This window comes from Hibiscus syriacus, unplaced genomic scaffold, assembly GCF_006381635.1.
Source record: "Hibiscus syriacus cultivar Baekdansim isolate YM2019G1 unplaced genomic scaffold, ASM638163v2 tig00008145_pilon, whole genome shotgun sequence".
In the NCBI taxonomy this organism is placed as follows: domain Eukaryota; kingdom Viridiplantae; phylum Streptophyta; class Magnoliopsida; order Malvales; family Malvaceae; genus Hibiscus; species Hibiscus syriacus.
The window spans coordinates 2236138-2246796 of NW_024062153.1; positions in this window are offsets into that span (position 1 = coordinate 2236138).

Consider the following 10659-nt stretch of genomic DNA (forward strand, 5'->3'; position numbering starts at 1 on the left):
CTTCGGAAACTCTCACGATCAGACATCTAAGACATAACCATATAGCTCTATTAGAATACAACATATTCATGACTCTATCAAATTAGAAACTTTAACTTTTTGTTGGGATGTATACTTTTAAAACACTTTTAACTTCGGTTTAAGCCTAGAATCGGTTGAACCTTAGCTCTGATACCATTAAACGTAACACCTCAACCTGTATTCGATCCAAATACGAGTCTCAGATGTCACATCACCTTTTCAAATCATGTACTTATTTAAAATAGAGGAAAAATTTAAACATACTAAATAATTTACATATATTAACTCAAAAATGTTTACAAAACTATTAAGAGTTTATACAATATACTCCTTTAAATACATGCCAACATTGTATAATATAAAAGGGAAACCTACTGTAGATTTTCTGATCTGATCTTTGCTGATGTTATTCTATCTCCTCTGCCTATCTTCTCTTTGAAACTGCTTGGATCTTACGTGTGAAACACTCACTCGCTAAGTCACAGACTTAGTGAGACATGCAAACAATTAATAGAAACTATAACTACTTAACAAATGCATGTACATATCATACAACACAAGGCTTATATGCACTCCTATCATTATTATCATTTATTAACATTCTTATCATTAATTCATTAATCTCATTTATTATATAATCTTATACTTATCATTTATATAAAGATATATTACATTACACCAAGAAACACATATAACATCGCATACACTTTATTTATACTATGTCTTTTAATAGCCCATGTACACTTTTGAGAACTAAAGATATGTGAGTTGTAATGCCCCAATTATTGAATTAAGGAATTTGTTGAAAAGATTTATAAATAGAGGATTTAAGTGATTAAATGATAAAAGATGGGTAAATTATTGGAATAGTGTTTTAGACTGGATTGCAACTATAGATGAATAGAGAGGGCATTTTGGTCTTTTAAAAGGGAAATAAATTTAATAATTATTTTATTAAGGTATTTAATTAAAGAAAATGGGGAAAATAAGGGAAAACTACAACTCTATCTTCTTTTTCTTTCACGTGGTTAAGCTCTTCTCCATAGCTCTAAAGGTAAGTTTCAATTAATCGGTTTTCCCTTTTGATTGTGGGTTGTTTTTACAACCTTAAGTGATATAGAAGCTTAAGGAATGATTAATTGAGATTAAAACCATGAAATGGAGAAATATTGGAGATTTTAGAAAATGGGTTTTGAAATTATATGTTAATATATTAGTGTTTATTGAGTTTTACAGGTAGATTTGACATGTCAAAGAGGTATATGAGAAATTAGAAGTATTAAATGGGATTAAGAACATATTAGAAAAAGTGGTTTGTTCTTAGAATTGAATGTTCTTGAAAGATTTTAGATGTTCTAAGAGGCTAAATGAAGGAATGTTAGTATGGATAGTTAAGGAAGAGTTTAATAGTATTGTATGGAATAAATATAACGAAAATTGACCCCATTTGGGTGAAAATCGGGTTGAAAACTGGAAATTCTGGGCAAGGGTATAGGTACTGCTAGAATAGTACTGATACTATAGGCTAAAATGGGATAAATTAGCTTAGTAGTATCGATACTGATTTAATCATTATCGATACCGACAAGGTAGTATCGTTACCATGATAAAGGTATCGATACCAAGCAACATCGAATCTAATTTTGGTACCGATACCGGGAGAGGGTATCGGTACCATAGTATGGTAGTATCGAGTGGTAAGGGTAACGATACCAGGCAATATCAAACCTAATTTTGGCATCGATATCGGAAGGGGGTATCGGTACCATAGTATAGAAGTATTGGTACCAGGGTAGTAGTATCGATACTATGGAGCCATAAATGTTAAAAATATGTTGATATTGGTATAGAAAATTAATGATATGTTCTTTTGAGTATTGTTTAAGTATAATGGTTAGGAAACATTCTAACATTAGGTATGGTATTTGTTTTTATGGATGCTTGAGTAGATTAGAACCAAGCTCCCGAAACAAGAAAAACTAAGGGCAAAGGCAAAGTGCCAGAGTAATCCGCCTTACATTTTGGATACATAGAGAGAGGAAAGTCAGATGAGTGCATTTATTTTGTACATTAAGAGTTATAAAGATATGTTGTTAAAAATATATATATTGCATTGATATATCAGTAATATGTGTACTATATACACTTTGTGTGCATATCCACGGAATTCATCATGGGTTGGTGAATCACCGTACAGGCACTTTATGTACATATCCACGAAATTCATCATGGGTTGATGAATCACCGTACATGCACTTTGTGTGCAAACCCACGTAATTCATCATGAGTTGATAAATCATCGTACAGGCATTATATGTGCAACCCAAAAAATTCATCATGAGATGATGAATCACCGTACAGGCACTATGTGTGCAATCCACGGAATTCATCATGAGTTGATGAATCATCGTATAGGCACTATGTGTGCAACTCACGGAATTCATCATGAGTTGATAAATCACCGTACAGGCACTATGTGTGCAACCCACATAATTCATCATGAGTTAATGAATCACCGTACAGGCACTATGTGTGAAACCCACATAATTCATCATGAGTTGATGAATCATCGTATAGGCACTATGTGTGCAACCCACGGAATTCATCATGAGTTGATGAATCATCGTACATGCACTATGTGTGCAACCCACGAAATTCATCATGAGTTGATGAATCACCGTACAAGCACTATGTGTGCAACCCACGGAATTCATCATGAGTTGATGAATCACCGTACAAGCAATATGTGTGCAACCCACGGAATTCATCATGAGTTGATGAATCACCGTACATGTACTATATGTGCAACCCACAGAATTCATCATGATTGATGAATTTTTGTATAGGTACTACTTGTGCATTATAATAAATGAACATGAATAGAAAGTGGGTAAATGACCATAATAGCACCAACGGTGCAATGTTATAAGGTTTACAATAAATTGTAAAGAGTTGCTCGATATTAGAATTGTTACCCTATATTTATGTTTATAAGTTGCTTGTGATTAAGTATGCCTCACTAAGTAATACTTAACGTGTGTTCATTTCACGCGTAGGTTGAATACCATCTAAGTAAGGAGATCATCGGACATCAAGTCAGAGTCGCCAAATCAATAACAGTATGACATACCTGTCCACTTTTGATATATTTTATTTGGCATGTAATTGGTTTAGTAAAATGCTCTGTAAAACTTTGGAATTAAACTACTGTAAAACGGTGAAATGTGGAACATCTCTTTTTATTTGTATATGTAAGTTAATGCATGTTTTAATTACAGTAAAATTCTAATGATTTATAAAATGAAACAAAATTGTATGGATTTTCAAATAGGAAACTGTTTTAAAAGTGATGTGACATATGTAGCTCGTATACGTAAAGTTATACGGGAGATGGGTGTTACATGAGTACATAGAGGTTGTGCAGATATGTTGTCACCACAGCTCGTATAATTCCCACTTAATGGCATATAAAATTTTCCCCGAATAACCGCGTAGAAATGTCCCGAAGGACCACATAGATGTCCCGAAGGACCACATATAACACATATGTCCCGAAGGACCACTCCTTAAGGATCACATATATATTCCAAAGGACCAAATATGTGTTCCGAAGAATCGCATATATGTACTAAAGGATTACATATATTTCCCGAATGACCATGTAGAACCCTCGACTCTTGGCATACGAACCATACCCCTAGCTCTCAATTCACATAACGTGGGCATTATCATTATGTTTGTCACATATACACATTCTTATCACATAGTCATATAAGCTCATGTCTTCTTATCACATATATCATGTAATACTCTCATGGAGTCTCATATCTCATTATCATATATCTCATATCATATATTCTTGTATTCATATAAACAAATATTCACATAGATTACTTTCACATATCTCTTATGATCATATAATCATATAATTCACATGGGTCATAATTGCCTGATTTATCACACATACATGCATTCACATAGATCACATATAAAGATGCACTTAACCTCTAGACATATGCATATATTCATGTACACATAAACATCATATTACAACATGCTTGTATCCTTGTACTCATGTAATCTAATATCGAAATTAGACTCATCACAAGTCTTAATTCCCTAGCATAACTTATACTTAATATCATGTACTCACCTTGGTTCACTTGCTAGTACCAATCTCTTGTTTCCCTCTCGTAATTCTTACTCTAACGACCTATCCGAACTTTGCTTTCAATAGATATCTACACGAATATAATCCAATGAATATCAGGATTTAAATTTCTCGAAAAGATTCATAACAATGTAAACTAAATAAAACACTTCTTTGAAACACATATAACATCGCATACACTTTATTTATACTATGTCTTTGCTTTCGATCGATATCTACACGAATATAATTCAATGAGTATCGGGATTTGAATTACTCGAAAAGATTCATACCAATGTAAACTAAATAAAACACTAATTTCAACTTTCCAACTTAAGTAGTATCGGTACTACAAGCACAGTACCGATACTTCTATGCTTGTAGTATCGATACCCTTCCACGGTATCGATACCCATTTTCTATTATGTAATTTCCTTGCAAGAATGGTACCAGTACCTCCCTATTGGTATCGATACCCTTGGTATCGATACTCTTACTTCAGTATCGATACCTCATGAAGATTTATCACTCTTCTTCCTTATGGTATAGATACTGTTCATGCACTACGCATAAATTATACCAAAATTTGCCTTGTAGTATCGGTACTTACTCAACCAGTACCGATGCTACTACCATAAAAATATTTCTTAAATATGAAATTTACCAATACTTCCCTTAAACTCCCTTTATATTATTAAACTCAACTATACATACTTAAACCATCTTATAGCACTATAACACTTCATCATCTTTAATAACTCATTATAACTCTTAAATTCAAGAATTTTACTAAACTTTCAATGTGTTCTAAATTCATTTCTAATGCTTTAAGCTTCTTAATCCTTCTTTTGAAAACTTCAAATACCTCTTCATACCAACAATTCATTTCTACACCCTTAATACAATTCCCTTACTAATTCTCTCTTCTTGTTGTTTTGATCTTCTATAAGCTTTCCTTAAGCTTATATCACACACCCAAAGAATAAAACCCAACTTACAAATTCAAGAAATAAACAACTATGCCTAACTCACCTTGAAATAGAGCTAACGGGAAGAAGAAGACAAGAAGAAAAAAGCTTCCAGATAAATCTCCCAATCCCAAGTGCATATCCTTTAATAAAGATGATAAAATATCCTTGAAGCTTAAAAGACCATAATACCCTTCATTCCTACCATATTTTACTAATCTATCTTACTCCATTAATTTCCAAACAAATCCCTAAACTTTTCAAATTTAGTACCAGTTTTTTGGGATGTTACAAATGAACTCCTTGATAATGAAAGTCCTCGATGCAAAGAGATCTTTTCTGCATTTGATCTTTCATTTCCTATGGGCTTCAACATTCTCTTGAGTGTCTGCAGGAATTTCTGCATCTACTCCTGTAACCAGATCCCATAGATCTTGGACTTGAAGAAATGCCTCCATACACATCCTCCGATACTTGTAGTTCGTCCCTACAAGTTTCTCAATATCATACAGAGTGTCAGAACTATTTTTCTCCATTTGTTAACTCCATCTCTGTTTTCAGCTTCGAATCTCTTCCAACAAGACAAAACAGGTGACTTGATAAACAAAAAGGGGAAAAAACAAATAACAATTTTTTCAACCTGGCACTGGTACCATGGAACAAAACAGAGAAACAACTAATATGTAGTTAACAAGAGAAATAGTTGAGAAAAAATGATTTATTAACTTGTTGCAAAGGGTTTAAATACATAAAAATGTAACAAAAGTATTCCTAAAAAAACTCTAACTATCCCATAAAATTAAGGAAATAATAAGTTGTGTTATTGACTTCAACTAAACAACGAATTCCTAGATTTTAGGAACAAAATACTTGACCAAGCAAAATAGAAACGTAAACAACAAAGTAAACATAAATTCTACTTAGATGCACTATTTTTAACATTTAGCCTCTCAATAGCTCTATTCACATCTCGTCTGTTTGCAATAAAAGAAACCATATATCACCTTGTCTTTCAAACACCTATAGTAAACCACCCCAATAAAATCTAGGTGGTAAATTGTTAACAAAATAATATGATAATGGAGGAAGACATGTTGTCGTCGTTTTGTTTTTCCTATCTGCATCTCTCACCTATTTAAATATTTTTGGTATATCTAATAGAAATGATCTTAAATTTTGACCTTTAAATTTTAATAATTGCAAAAATTTTCATATATAATCAAATTGAGGAAAATGAATTCTATCCATTGGGATTATATTTGATTTGATTTTTTTAAAAGTAAATCAAATTGAATTGACTTGACTTGACTTGTACACCACATATATTTGGGTTCCTCTATTGTCCTTCATTCTGAATTATAGGGCATCTTTGATGGTCTTTGCCCCGTCTGGAATCTGGGATGCAAGAAAATACAATGCCAAGTTGATAGTGTCGATGCTCATAGACTGATCACTTCATCCTCATTCCTCTCTTCTCAACTTACTCTCGTTCACATGATTGTTGATCTCACTGGTCGCCCATGGATCGTGAATTTCACACTTATTTATCGAGAGGCTAACACTAGCCGATCACCTTGTTAAACTTACGATCAGCACCGATGGCTCTATGCACGTGTTCCTCGACACTCGGACTTCAGTTATTAGCCTTCTTTGTCGGGACATTCATAGTCCCCTTATCTAAGGAATATCACAAGTGATGTGTTATTGGCTCAGCCTCTTTTCCATTTAAAAAAAAAAAAGTTGTCCCCGATTCAGTCTTGCAATTGAGACAGAAAATGGAAGCTGTGAACTAATGTTATTTATCAAAATGTAGTTTTAGGAGTGACTCCAAGAAAAATAAATGAGGTGTTCTTAATAAATCTAGAACCAGTAACTAAGAAAACATGAAAAAAAAAAAAAAAATCAACTTGACCAACCAACCAAATATATTTGGTTACTAAACACTTATTTTCACACTTCAGTTAAAATATATGGTATAAATTTAAATTTAATATTTATACTACTTAAATAATTTATTTAATTTAAAGAAAAGTTATACGAATCTCTCATGTTTATGTTACGTTTTTATGTTTAAATCGTTGAATTATATAAAATTAAAAAATATAGTATTTTATTTTCTATATAATTTGATATTTGTATATATATATACTATTTTTATGAGATGACAAATTGTATTTATTTAAAATATCAATAATTATATAATCATAAAAAATTATTTAAAATTTGAGATAATATTTTTAGTCCACCGGTGGTGAAAGGACCACCGTCAACCTCTTTATCTCTCCACATTTCTTTCTTTACTAGTTTTATTTTCTCAAGTTCACTCACCGTCTTATACGTGACTCCATGATTTAACAACTTCTATTCTGCATTTCTATTTTACAAATCTATAACAAGAAACTATCCTTTACTTTTGTCAACAAAATGCAATGAATTTATGTTATAATATCCAATAATTAACTTTCTCTCTCGTGAAGTTCAAAATAATTAACTTATGTAAGAGAAGACAAATCACCATACATTTAGATGTATAATACTACGTATCCACTATTTATGGTTTTAAGTTTTCAAAATAAGTATATATTTTTTATTTATTTAAAATTTTATTATTACACATAATTTTTAATTATTATTATTTTTTAAATATAAAATAAGTACATATATATTTTTTTATTTTTTATAGAATTACATTAGTTGTCATTAATTGCTAAAAAATAGCATGACTCATTAACAACAACAACAACAACAACAAAACTCTATTCTCATGTACAATGGGGTAAGGGGGAGGTAGGGTAGTAGGCTGCCCCCAATGCCAGGATTGAGAGAAGCTTCCATGGAAGACCTCCGGCAGTCAGAAAATCAAAGATACAGATTAAATGTAATGCATGTATAAGTAAATAAATAAATACATAGTTGACAGTCTTCATATGCAGGCTTCATATGCGCGTCTGTAATGGGAAGTAATCCCTGTAAATAAAATCCTACGTAAAAATCTCTGCATATAGACAGAAACGTAAGACCCGACTAAATTTAAAAATAGGAAACCAGAAGAGAATGATACGCAATAGTCAACGATAGCAAGCTACGAGAAGAAATAAAGTCAAATGGGTTAAAACCTAAACTAAGGCAACACTGCTCCGCTACCCTAATTCTAGGCCTTCATAAAATCTAATGACAGAAACGTATATAAAGTAGAAGTCATGAAACTTATTACAAAGGCATTAAAAAGAGGACAGAGATGTTATACCATATGTCTGTGATACGCATTAAGTTAATTAAAATCTTATTTTTGATAATCTTTTAATATTTTTAAATAATATTTTGTAATCCGATTCAAAAAATAAAAAAGTAAAATATTATGAACGATTTTCTTCCAATGATTTTTAATCGATTTGAAAATAAAGAAAATAGATTTCAAAAGTTTTTCTTATTTTAAATCGATTCGATGCTCAAGGAAGAACATTAAATAGAAGATTGATTGGCGGTAGGTTTGAGCAATCGAGTCTAGCTTTTAAGTGGAGTTGAATTAAAAATTATTTTCAGTCTAATTGAATTTATGAAATTATTATTCAAAGTGAATATAGGCCAAAATCTTTCGGGTCAAAAATTAAATTTTGGAATTGAGTAGAATTTTATTTACCGCTACTTGGCACTATCATGTTTCATGGCACCTCGTTTTTTCAGTATATCTGAGAGGGAGGGGAAAGTCTGGGAAAGTCTTATGCGGCAGTCTTAATATACGGTTAAAGAAAAATATTATCGGTTTTATTATTATTATTATTTTAATAAAATCGGTAAAAATTATCAAAAATATTAATATTTTTACCGGTTTTGTTATTATTGGGCGCTTTACCGGTTTTGTTAACATATTTGGTAAAGCATTACCGATTTTGTTATTTTTTTACTGATTTTTTTATTATTGGGTACTTTATCGAAAATATTAAAAATATTAATATTTTAGGTAAAAATAATAATATTTTAGATAATTTTTTATTGATTTTATTAAAAAATAATAACAAAACCGATAACGTTTTATATTAAGGATGAGGGAGAGGTTGAAGCAGTAGAGTGCAGCCCTGATGGCAATTAATTTCTCGTGAAAAACGCTTTACGTGATCAACTAGTAAATTCTTTTCCTTTTCGAGCCCCCCAATTGTCTCTCTCATCCATGTTCCCAACATAGTCTTCTATCTCCCTTTCCCTTTAACCTTGTCTTTCTTCTGTTTATGCAAAAAAAAAATTCAACATCTCTAAGAGTAAAGAAGATGAGAGTGAGCAGTGTTGAGTAATGCTTTCTTCATTATATCCAAAACTATGTACAATCTACTAATGCATTTATAAATATTTAATTAACAACTAAACTGCTACTAATAGCCTAACTAACTTCCTAACCAACTTGCTAACTAGCTTATAAACACTCCCCCTCAAGTTGGAGAATGATTCACGTCTTTCATTCCCAACTTGATCTTCAAACGTTCATGTTGGTTTGTTCCTAAGCCTTTTGTAAAGATATCAGCCTATTGTTATTTAGTTGAGACATGCTTGGTACAAACAACTCCCTTTTGTATATGTTCACGCACAAAGTGACAATCGATCTCTATATGTTTCGTTCTTTCATGATACACTGGATTTGCTGCAATGTGGAGTGTAGCCTGATTATCACAATACAATGTTGTTGGCTTGTGGTGCTCAATTCCCAATTCCTTAGTCAATCCTCTCAACCAAACCAATTCTGCTACAGTAGATGCCATACACCTGTATTCAGCCTCAGCTGATGATCGTGAGATTGTACTCTGCTTCTTAGACTTCCAGCAAATGAGAGAATCTCCCAACTTAACGCAATAACCAGTAACAGAACACCTTGACATTGGACAATCAGCCCAGTCAGAATCACAAAATGCAACCAAGTTGGATTTACTGAAAATAAAATACCTTCTCCTGGATTTTTTTGAATATATCTCACAACACGCATAGCTACTTCATAATGGACTTTCTTTGGAGCTTGCATGAACTGACTTAAAAAATGAACAGCATACATTATGTCTGAGCGAGTATGTGTTAAGTAAAGGAGCCTTCCAATCAGTATTTGATACGTTCCAGTATCTTCTAAAAGCTCATATGACCGATGCTCAATGTGCATATCATACTCAGATGATGTGAGTTTTTGATTCTGCTCAAGAGGAGTAGAAACACTACGCGCATTCCCCAAACCAGAATCTGCAATGAGCTCCAAGGCATATTTTTGTTTACTTAGAACAATTCCTTCTGCATTTCGTACAACTTCAATGCCTAAAAAATAATTGAGTTGCCCCAAATCTTTCATCTTAAAATTCCTGTGAAGGATGTTTTTTAACTCTTCTATCATTTCACTATCATTGCATGTAATCAAGAGATCATCCACATAGATCAACATTATTACAAATTTTTCACCCTCTCGTTTTGTGAACAACGAGTAATCATAAAGGCTTTGCATATAACCACTTGCAGTGAGGGCTTCAGTCAATTTTAAATTCCATTGAC